The sequence below is a fragment of the Bos mutus genome, chromosome 3, assembly GCF_027580195.1.
Source record: "Bos mutus isolate GX-2022 chromosome 3, NWIPB_WYAK_1.1, whole genome shotgun sequence".
NCBI lineage: Eukaryota > Metazoa > Chordata > Mammalia > Artiodactyla > Bovidae > Bos > Bos mutus.
The window spans coordinates 38,779,627-38,792,292 of NC_091619.1; positions in this window are offsets into that span (position 1 = coordinate 38,779,627).

A 12,666-nucleotide genomic window follows, 5' to 3' on the forward strand; every position below is an offset into this window, starting at 1 on the left:
CTTCTTTCCTGATAGGGATGGAAAGAATGGTTCACCAGATCAAAGAGTGCATACCATGTACCTGAGACAATGTTAATCTGCTGTCATAAAAATGTCACATCTGAAAGAGGAGCTGTAGGAATGGGCAAATTTATATCCTCCTCCAGGATCTGATTACTCCTTCACGTCTTTAAGGATGGCTCAAAAATCTGCCACCACATCACTTCTGTTGCTGTGATATAATGTTTTTATTTTACAATCTTGATTGGGAGAGGGTTAGTTTTAGAGCCTTTGACTTCACTTTTCCTATTATAATAGCTCTTATACCACAAGTGCAGATAAAATAATTGCCACTGATGATATCCAATCAAAATTCTGGAGCACTATACCAAGGTCATAGGATAAAAATCTCTGGCACTGACTAAGCCCCACAGCAATTGTTACCATGAGCCTCCAGATCTAAGCTGGCCAGTTCTCTGACCTCCATACTAGGTCAAATACCTAATATATTACCCTACAGCATCCTAATCAATCACCAAATGCCAGCATTCCAATAGAAATTTTCTCTGTCTTGAGGCTATAAATATTGATTGCTAGCCTGTGAAAGGGTTTGGCTCTCTGCAGCTGGCCTGCTGTTCTAACAGTGTCTCTCAGTCTAATAAACATTATTCTTCTCTCATTCTGTCTCATGTCTGGAAATTCCTTTCCAACCCATGCACCAGTGAAGTTGCAACCAGTGAAGTTGTTCAGTCATGTCCGACTCTTTGCGACCCCATGGACTGTAGCCTACCAGGCTCCTCCATCTATGGAGTTTTCTAGGCAAAAGTACTGAAGTGGGTTGCCATTTCATTCCCCAGGGGATCTTCCCTACCCAGGGACTGAACCCAGGTCTCCTGCCTTAGACAGATGTTTTACCATCTGTGCCACCAGGGAAGCCCACACAGACCCACAACAAAAACCATGGTCAATGTTGAGCCTCCAAGCTCACTTCAGATCAGATCAGATCAGATCAGTCACTCAGTCGTGTCCGACTCTTTGCGACCCCATGAATCGCAGCACACCAGGCCTCCCTGTCCCTCATCAACTCCCGGAGTTCACTCAGACTCACGTCCATCGAGTCAGTAATGCCATCCAGCCATCTCATCCTCTGGCCTCCCCTTTTCCTCCTGCCCCCAATCCCTCCCAGCATCAGAGTCTTTTCCAATGAGTCAACTCTTTACATGAGGTGGCCAAAGTACTGGAGTTTCAGCTTTAGCATCATTCCTTCCAAAGAAATCCCAGGGCTGATCTCCTTCAGAATGGACTGGTTGGATCTCCTTGCAGTCCAAGGGACTCTCAAGAGTCTTAGCCAACACCACAGTTCAAAAGCATCAATTCTTCGGTGCTCAGCCTTCTTCACAGTCCAACTCTCACATCCATACATGACCACAGGAAAAACCATAGCCTTGACTAGACGAACCTTTGTTGGCAAAGTAATGTCTCTGCTTTTGAATATGCTATCTAGGTTGGTCATAACTTTCCTTCCAAGGAGTAAGTGTCTTTTAATTTCATGGCTGCAGTCACCATCTGTAGTGATTTTGGAGCCAAGAAAAATAAAGTCTGACACTGTTTCCACTGTTTCCCCATCTATCAAGCTAATATTGTACCCATTTCACTCTGGGAGTGGCAATGATTTATCTTGATTGTATTAAATCATGACCATAGGTATATTATCTCTTTCTTACCTACATGGCCGTGACCAGTTGATGCAATGCTTGATCTGCCAGCAGAGTGTATATAACATTACATCAGACCAAGAAATTCACTTTCAATCAGCAAAGGAAGTTTAGCAATGAATGCATGGTAATGGGATACATGAGTTATATCATGTTGCATTACTCAGAAGTTGCTGGCTTGAGAGAGTGATGGGATAGATAGTTTTTTGAAGATAATGACCAAGGCACCAACTTAGTGATGCTACTTTGTATGGATTAATCATCATCTTTAAGAATACATTATACACACTAAGTCAACAACTAGTATATAATTCTGTGTCATCACTAGATAGAATACTTGGGTATGGAATGGAAACTAAGGGCAAAAGTAGAAGTAGTTCCACTTACCATTACATTCGAGTTACCACTTACCATATAGGAACCAACCTGGGGAATTTGTGCTTCCTGGCCCTGAACCCTGGGATTAGACACCCTAGTTCCCAGATAGGCACTGCTTCCAACAAGGGTCACAGCAAAAGTCTCATAAACTAAACTACAGCTGCTTCCCTGTCACTTCTGTCTCTTCCTTCTAAGATACCAGAGTCAAGAAAAGGGTTACCACTTTGTCGGAGGTAAATTGATTCTGCTTGTTAAGGTTGCATTGCTGCTATGAAATGGGGAAGGGAATACATTTGGCATCAGGTGATCTACTAAGCACGGTGACAATATACACCCTTGACGTACTCCTTTTCTTATTTGGAACCAGTCTGTTGTTCCATGTCCAGTTCTAACTGTTGCTTCCTGACCTGCATACAGATTTCTCAAGAGGCAAGTCAGATGGTCTGGTACTCCCATCTCTTTCAGAATTTTCCACAGTTTATAGTGGTCTACACAGTCAAAGGCTTTGGCATAGTCAATAAAGCAGAAATAGATGTTTTTCTGGAACTCTCTTGCTTTTTCGATGATCCAGTGGATGTTGGCAATTTGGTCTCTGGTTCCTCTGCCTTTTCTAAAACCAGCTTGAAAATCTGGAAATTCGTGGTGCACATATTGTTGAAGCCTGACTTGGAAAATTTTGAGCATTACCTTACTAGCATGTGAGATGAGTGCAATTGTGCAGTAGTTTGAGCATTCTTTGGCATTGCCTTTCTTAGGGATTGGAATGAAAACTGACCTTTTCCAGTCCTGTGGCCACTGCTGAGTTTTCCAAATGTGCTGGCATATTGAGTGCAGCACTTTCACAGCATCATCTTTCAGGATTTGAAATAGCTCAACTGAAATTCCATCACCTCCACCAGCTTTGTTTGTAGTGATGCTTCCTAAGCCCACTTGACTTTGGAATCCAGGATGTCTGGCTCTAGGTGAGTGATTACACTCACACTCTTGAGAAATCTGTATGCAGGAAGCAACAGTTAGAACTGGACATGGAACAACAGACTGGTTCCAAATAGGAAAAGGAGTATGTTAAGTCTGTATATTGTCACCCTGCTTATTTAACTCATATGCAGAGTACATCATGAGAAACACTAGGCTGGATGAAGCAGAAGCTGGAATCAAGACTGCTGGGAGAAATATCAATAACCTCAGATATGCAGACAACACCACCCTTATGGCAGAAAACGAAGAAGAACTAAAGAGCTTCTTGATGATAGTGAAAGAGGAAAGTGAAAAGTTTGGCTTAATGCTTAACATTCAGAAAACAAAGATCATGGTGTTCAGTCCCATGACTTCATGGCAAATAGATGGAGAAACAGTGAAAACAATGGCAGAATTTATTTTGGGGGGCTCCAAAATCACTGCAGATGGTGGCTGCAGCCAAGAAATTAAAGACACTTCCTCCTTGGAAGAAAAGCTATGACTAACCTACAGAGCATATTAAAAAGCAGAGACGTTACTTTGTCAACAAAGGTCCATCTAATCAAGGCTATGGTTTTTCCAGTGGTCATGTATGGATGTGAGAGTTGGACTATAAAGAAAGCTGAGCACAGAAGAATTGATGCTCTTGAACTGTGGCGTTGGAGAAGACTCTTGAGAGTCCCTTGGACTGCAAGGAGATCCAACCAGTTCATCCTAAAGGAGATCAGTCCTGGGTGTTCATCGGAAGGACTGATGTTGAAGCTGAAACTCTAGTACTTTGGCCACCTGATGTAAAGAGCTGACTCATTGGAAAAGACCCTGATGCTAGGAAAGATTGAGGGCAGGAGAAGGGGATGGTAGAGGATGAGTTGGTTAGATTGCATCACCGACTCAATGGACATGAGTTTGGTTAAAGTCTGGAGTTGGTGATGGACAGGGAGGCCTGGCGTGCTGCAGTTCATGGGGTCACAATGAGTCGGACACGACTGAGTGACTGAACTGAACTGAACTGATCTACAGCAGACTCTTGGCACCTTTTTGCTCTGTCTTTGCTATAAATAGATAAGCATATCAACCATGCCTAAGACAGTCATGATACTAATGGGTTAGAACCCACAGGGATGAGTGTGGATTACAACACCAGGTAAACCATCTAATCTAGCAAATGGGTAATAAATAAAGAAAAATATGAGTTACAACCTAAAAAGACCAACTGCAGCACAGTAGTTTTCCCTAATAAAACATAGTGGTTAAAATCTCGGAGGAGCTCTTTCTGAAACTTATGTAAAGAAAGTACATTCAAGCTGCTCAAGAGATGGGTTGTAGAAGATACTATAGTGTATAACATAGGTAACTTTAGGACGGAGACACTTTCCAAGTTGTGGAGAGTGTTCAGCTGAATAACTGCCTTAGAAATTGAACTTTGCTGAGCCATATTAGTATATATGCATATGTAAATATTATACATATACAAATCTTATATCCATTTATGTATTACATATTAAATATGTAAAAATTAAATTTAAAAAAGAGGTTGAGCTAAATTAAATGCAGAGTAAATCTTATTTTATTATTTAATGATCAATTTCCTTCCTATGGTATTTTTCTAGCTTTATTGGAGGTATAATTAATATAGAAAAATTTCACGTATTTAATATATCCATAACTTCCAAAATAATTCTTGTGTCCTCTTGTTTTATTTTTGTTTTTGTGGTAAGAATACAACATGAGATCTACCCTCTTAACAAGTTTTTAGATGCACAGAATGATGTGCACTAAAGGCAGTAGGTTATCCAGGAGATCTCTGGAACTTATTTATCTCATATAATTATAATGTTATCCCCATTGCCCTGTCACTTCAGTTCCTGTCAAGCATCCCCCTATTCTCTGCTTCTACAGTTTGATCATTTCAGCTACCTTATATAAGTAGAATCATGCAGTATTTGTCCTATGACTTCTTTCACTTGCCATAATGTCTTTTAGATTCACTCATGTTGTCCAAATATAGGGTTTCTTTCCTTTTCTTTAAAATACTGAATTATATTCTGCTGTATGTATATATCACATTTTTTCATTCATCTGTCAATGGACATTTGGGTTGTTTCTACATCTAAGCTATTGTGAGTAATGTTGCAATAAAAATGAGAGTGCAGGGATCTTTTTTGAAATATTGATTTGAAGTCCTTCAGATATATACTAAGAAGAAACATTGCTAGATCATATGGTAGTTTTATTTTTAATCTTTTGAGGAAACTCCATACTATTTTCTATAGTGGCCAAAACATTTTACATTCTCACCAGCATGTGGTTACAGAAATATCAGTAACCACAGATATGTAGATAATACCACTTTAATGGCAGAAAGTGAAGAGGAACTAAAAAGAGCCTCTTGATGAAAGTGAAAGAGAAGAGTGAAAAATTGACTTAAAACTCAAAATTCAAAAAACGATGATCATAGTATCTAGTCATATCACTTCATGGCAAATAGCTGGGGGAAGTGTGGAAACAGTGTCATATTTCATTTTGTTGGGCTCTAAAATCAATGCAGATGGTGACTGCAACCACGAAATTAAAAGATACTTGCTCCTTGGGAGAACAGCTATGTCAAACCTAGACAGTGTTTTAAAAAAGCAGAGACATCACTTTGCCGACAAAGGTCTGTCTAGTCAAAGGTAGGATTTTTCCGGTAGTCGTGTGTGGATTTGAGAGTTGGACCATAAAGAAAGCTGAGCACTGAAGAATTGATGTTTTGGAACTGTAGTGCTGGAGAAGATCTTGAGAGTCCCGTAGACTTCAAGGAGATCAAACCAGTCAATCCTAAAGGAAATAAATCCTGAATATTCATTGGAAGGACTGATGATGAAGCTCAAGCTCCAACACTTTGTCCACCTGATATGAAGAGCTCATTGGAAAAGACCCTGATGCTGGGAAAAATTGAGGGCAAGAGGAAAAGGGGACAACAAGGATGAGACGGTTGGATGGTATCACTGATTCAATGGACATGAGTTTAAGCAAGCTCTGGGAGATAGTGATGGATAGAGAAGCCTGGGGTGCCACAGTTCACAGAATTGCAAAGAGTTGGACACGATGTAGTGACTGAACAACAGTTTATTAGTGATGTTGAGCACCTTTTCATATACCTGCTGGCTATTGTATATATTCTTTGACGAAATGTCCATTCAAGGCCTTTGTCAAGTTTTAAATCAAGATATTTGTGTTTTTTGCCATTGAGTTGTAGGAGTTCCATATATGCACTGGAAATCAATTTCTTTTCAGACATACAATTTGAAAATATTTCTTCCTGCTTTGTAGGCCCTGGTGATTCTTAACATGAATCCAACACACCCTCAGGAATAACCTTAAGGAAATTTGGGGAAAAAAACGTTTATTACTTACAAGTTCTGGAAATTACGTGCCACACTTTGGGCCACACAGCAAGGTCACAGGTAGAGAGAAAGGGAGAGAGAATGCATAAACTCGAGATTCTGCTTCTGTTTGCAGTCAAGAGTGGGGGCCTAGGGTTTCATGGGATTACTATTGATAAATTTAAAATATAAGAATGAGAATTCAAAGTGCAGGAAGAAAAAAGAAAAATAGCCCAAATGGCTAGTTATCTAAACCAAACAGTATATTGGGGGGAAAAGAAAAAGGCCTTACATGGTGTTCAGCCTGGCTTTTTAACTAGTTGTGTGGCTGGAAATGTGTTTATTCAATATAACTGTCATAGAAGTACCTCTTTGAAGTGGATGCCTCTGCAATCAAAGCTGAAGTCAGGCATTTTCATTAAAGCAAAGAAAATTCAATTGTCAGGGCTTACACTAAAATTCTCTTGACTGTGTCCTTGGTTGTGCAGAAGTCTTTTTTAGTAACTTAGTTCCATTGTCTACTTTTGCTTTTGATGCCTGTACTTTAAGTGTTATATCCATGAAATCATTGTAAAAAATCAATGTCATGCAGTTTTCCCATACATTTTCTTCTAGAAGTTTTATAGTTTCATCTTTTACATTTAAATTTTCGTACTCTATTTTGAGCTGATTTTGCATGGGGATATAGTTTCCCAAGAACATTTGTTAAAGAGATTATCCTTTTCTTGTATATTCTATGCATTCTTGTGGAAGAAGAGTTTTCCACATATGCACCCATTTATTTCTGAGCTCTCTATCATTGGTCTATGTGTTTGTCTTTATGTCAGTACAGTATTATTTTAATTACATAAAACATTCATAATATGTTTTGAAAACAGGAAGTATATATTGCCTCAAATTTTGTTCTTTTTCAAGATCACTTTAGTTTTTTTGGGTCTTTTGCTGTTCCATATGAATTTTAGGTTTGTTTTTTTCTATTTATGTTAAAGTGCTATTGGAATTTGAAAAAATTCCAATATCTGTAAAAATCTGAAAAACTCCAAAAATCTGTAGATTGTTTTGGATAGTATGGACATCTTAACAGTTTTGCATGTGGATACCTTTTCATTATTTGTGTCTTTTAAAATTTCTCTCATCAACGTATTGTAGTTTTCAGTGTATAAATATTTTGTCTTCTTGGTCAAGTTTATTCCTAAGAATTTGATTATTTTTATGCTATTATAAATAAGATTGTTTTATTAATTTCCTTTCTGATGGTTCATTGTTGTTGTTTAATCACTCAGTTGCGTCTGACTTTTTGTGACCACATGGACGACAGCATGCCAGGCTTCCCTGTCTTTCACTGTCTCCCAGAGTTTGCTCAAATGTCCATCGAGCTGATGATGCCATCCAACCATCTCATCCTCGTCACCCTCTTCTCCTCTTGCCTTTAATTTTTCCCAGCATCAGGGTCTTTTCCAATGAATTGGATCTTTGTATCAGGTGGCCAAAGTACTGGAGCTTCAGCTTTAGCGTCAGTACTTCCAGTGAATATTAAGGGTTGATTTCCTTTAGGACTGACTGCTTTGATCAAACACAAAATCAGTTGTGTTACTATACATTGACAAAGAAGGTTGAGTGCCGAAGAATTGATGCTTTTGCATTGTGGTACTGGAGAAGACCCTTGAGGGTCCCTTGGACAGAAAGGAGATCCAACCAGTCATATATTTAGGTGCTCCGATGCTGAGTGCATGTGAAAGTGAAGTTGCTCAGTTGTGTCCGACTCTTTGCGACCCTATGGACACCAGGCTCCTCCGTCCCTGGGATTTTCTAGGCAAGAGTACTGGAGTGGGTTGCCATTTCCTTCTCCAGGGATTCTTCCCTACCCAGGGATCGAACCCAGGTCTCCTGCATTGTAGACAGACGCTTTACTGTTTGAGCCATCTGTAACTGTTGTATTTTCTTAATGAAATGACTCTATTAGCATTATATAATGATCTTTGTCTCTTGTGATAAAGGGATTTAGGAGTCCTGTGCCAGCAATGGAGATGAAATTCAAATATATATTTTTGTTGTTGTTTTAAGTCATGATATTACATGAGTTACATAAATCATCTTATATTTAGAATAGCATTTCTTTTAAACCTATATCAACCCAACTTTAAGCTAAGTTAGTTACTCGCTCAGTTGTGTCCAACTCTTTGCGGTTCCATAGGCTGTAGCCCACCAGGCTCTTTTGTCCACGGAATTCTCCAGGCAAGAATACTAGAGTGGGTTGCCATTTCCTCCTCCAGGGGATCTTCCCAACTCAGGAATCACATCTGTGTCTCCTGTATTGCAGGCAGATTCTTAACTGTCTCAGTCACCAGGGAACCTATAAAACTCATTTTTATTTCCCAAACATACTTTATGTTATTGATGTCACTACTTACATATTTTTATATTGTGTATTCATTAACTAGTTCTTGTTGCTAGTTATTCTTAACCATTTTGTTTTTTAACTTTTATACTGGTGTTAAAAGTGATTTTTAGACCACCTTACCTGTCTCCTGAGAAACTTGTATGCTGGTGAAGAAGCAATAGTTGTGGCATGTGAACTCAGTAGTTTCAACTTCTGGGCTCTAGAAGACAAGCTTAATAGCTGTGGTGCACGGGCCTAGTGACATGTGGGATCTTCCCGGACCAGGGATTGAACCCATCTCTCCAGCATTGGCAAGTGGACTCTTCACCACTGTGCCACCAAGGAAGGCTCAAACATAGCTTTTTACTGAGGACTACTCAGTACCAGTCACCAGAGTATCTCAAAAATTCATTATAGTAAGCCTGTAGATGCTAAATATATGTTACACATTTAGAAACAAAGATTCAGAATGGTGTGTGACTGACAATCAGTTACATGCGTAGCAAGTCGCACAGTGAGGATTCAAACTCCCATGAGAGTAGCCTTCATTTACAGAATTGCTATCTACATTTGACTTTTAAGAGCAAATATATTTTGAAATTGCATTGAGTATGGAATAAATGAATTTTGTTATACACATTTTTTGAGAGATAACTTGAATGACGCCATGAGCTGGCATAAAAGCCTGACAGTTAAACTCCCAAAGTCTTGAAATAGAAAGAACAAAGTTAATGTTCTTTTCTAGCATATGTTTTCCTTTGTTTAAATAATTTATATATCGTCTTTATTTTATGTGCAGCACTTTATAACTATGGAAATTGATACATTCTTACCTCATGAAGATGTTATGAAGACTAACAACAACAACAAGCATTAAGTATTTTTAATAAAAATGTTTGTATTTTAGTGACAGTAGTATTTTGCTTTCAAAAGTATTCCTTCATAGTAAATCCTGCTTGTTTTGCAATCATTTAAATTCATATATGATTTTCCAGACTTATAGATTAGATTGTGGAATTTTGAACTAAGATCTATTGTTTGTCCAGCATTTGAATGTGTAATAATTTGACCATACTAATACTGGCAGAACTATAATATTGGGAGGATTATTAAACGCTGAGATCTGCAAAACAAATTAAGTTGAAGTTATTCATCACAGATGTTTAATAAATCAGATCTATTTCAACATTTAACCATATTCACCAGCCTTAAATCTTATATTTGGCATTCATTTTGGCAACAAGAAAATGTATAAGACTGTCATATAAAAATAACAAAAATATTGTTTATAATTCAGAAATATGTTTTGTATGAGTCTTCAGATTTTTGAAGCACATGCATTTGATTTCAGAATTAAATGAATTGGTACATATGGCAGAGGCATGAAACAGATTACACATGGTTATCTGGAAATAATATTCATTTTAAATAAAAAATATTGACAAATGCCATTGGGATGGATGACTCTATATAGACATCATTGAGGTGAAAAAAAGGATTCACTTATTTTGGAAAGTGCACTGATATATGTGGTCAGTTTTATTATTTATATTAAGAAGTAATAAGCATCAAAGGAAAATTATTTACATATTCTCATTTTACTACCAAAATTAAATTTTAAAGTTCATGAAATTGCTATGTGTAGATTTTAAAGAGTAAATAATCCCTATAGATAAGCTAAAATCCTTACCTTCAGCCACCTTATTTTATTAGGAACAGCCAGTGTGAATTAATTAGGAACAGCCAAGACAATTACTACTCAAATGATAGTTGGGACACCATATACAGTGAAACATCATTGGGATATATTCTTGATGTTGTAACTTCCTTTGGCCATGGTATGTAGTTCACTAAAATGTTTAAGATACCATCTTCAACTTCTATTGGTAGAGATGTTGATGTTGTCCTGCAACACTTTGCGGAAAAGTCTTGTGTAATTTCTGCTGACACAGGAGCTTAGTAAATGCCAAATCCATTCAATTAAGAAGAAAAAAGATACAGAGAGTAAAGTATCTTGACAAAGGTCCAACAGATATTTAAGGTTTTACTCTGAATCATTCTGTTCTCTTTTCCTCTCTTGTTATCTTTGGATAATTATGAAAAAGAACCATGATAGTTTTCTGTTAGCAGAACCATGATAGTTTCAGTGAGCATAGCTAACCACAGGATATTTTTAACACAGATGGACATGATTGTACAAGGCAATTGTCCTTGCTGGATTGGGGTTCATTTAGATTTGATTTTACTTTTCTTTTAAACAGCATGGGTCTATCATCTCTGAGTTGACTCCTTCAGCACTCTAACAGACCAAACTTTTCATATAAAGATTTTCTTTCATCATGGATTTGTGTTAAATTTAGATTCCTCTCAAGTTCTGTATGTTATTTCATAACGTGCAGAAAAATATCCAGTCATCACTGTGGGGTAAGTGTGAGCTAGACTGACTATGAAAATAAACTTTTCTATCCCTCTCTCACCCCCAACTTTCTATAATACAGTGGCCCATCTGTGAGGTAAGAGGAACCAACACCACTTTTAAACAGAGACTAATTTTTAGCCACTCGTGTATTAGGAAAAAAACAACTGTAAAATCAATGTCAAAGTGCTTAGTCATTTCTTTCTTAAAATAATTGACCTAAAGTTCAGAAAAGTGCAAGAAAGACAAACCATTAGGCACAGTAAGAGAGGGATTACATTCAACAACGATTTTCTTTTAAATGTATTAAGTATTTCTGATGTGTGCAAGAGTTTCCCACCCCCGTAATAATTTCTCATTCACTAAGTCTAAGTAGATACAATGGCTTTAGTGTGTTTGGAGAGATTGTTCATATATGTATCATCTCTCTCTCTCTCTCTTATGAATGCCAAATCATTTCAAAGATGATGAAACTTTTCAAAAATCTACTTCTTTCACCTAATTCTGCCCATAGTAATTTAAGTCTTACAATCGAGTCTCTATTATTGTTTCTGTTAGGGACTATTTTTGACAATATTAAGGGAGATTTATCAGCATCACACAATGTTTAATAAAGCTCCATGAACTCTGAAGATTGTCTAGAACATTTATGTTCTCCCACTATGCTACTGGGGCTTCTCTGGTAGTTCAGCTGGTGAAGAATCTGCCTGCAATGCAGGAGACCTGGGTTTGATCCCTGGGTTGGGAAGATGCCCAGGAGGACGGCATGGCAACCCACTCCAGTATTCTTGCCTGGAGAATCCCCATAGACAAAGAAGCTTGGTGGGCTACAGTCCACGAGGTCGCAAAGGGTTGGACATGACTGAGCGATTAAGCACAGAACAGCACTATACCACTATGCCCCTAATCAATTATCAAATTATTCTCTCAGTTTCCCAGACAAGCCAATATGGCCAAATGGGCAATCTAAAATACTACTACAAAGAATGTGACTATTTTTTCTCTAAACTGTTTTCATCTTGTTTTTGAAAGACTTGCAATCAGAGCAAATTATACAAACATGAACAAATATCTTCAAATGCCATTTTCCTAAATGTAACAAGATGGGAAATGTAACACAGATACTTGTGCTCCAAATAAAAGACCTATATGTCAGGAAAACTGTTGCATTCCATTATAATTTGAATCTACGTATAAATAGTTGGCAAGGACTGGCTGAAAGATGGTGTAGGAAACAAGTCATTCTCTGTGAAATTGAAGGTAGTGAGGTGGTTCTCTTTCTGCTTCCCTTTGTCCTTTTGCTCTTTTAGCATTACGCTTCCTTCCACTAAATTCATCTCCTGTAAATTCACGGGCAGGTACCTAGGAGACTCCAGACCTGGCTAATAGCTACAGGTTAGAGGGGTAAGATATATTAATTATTCCTTACTATGAATCCACTATATTTCCTTCCAGGGCATTAATTCAGACTCAGGT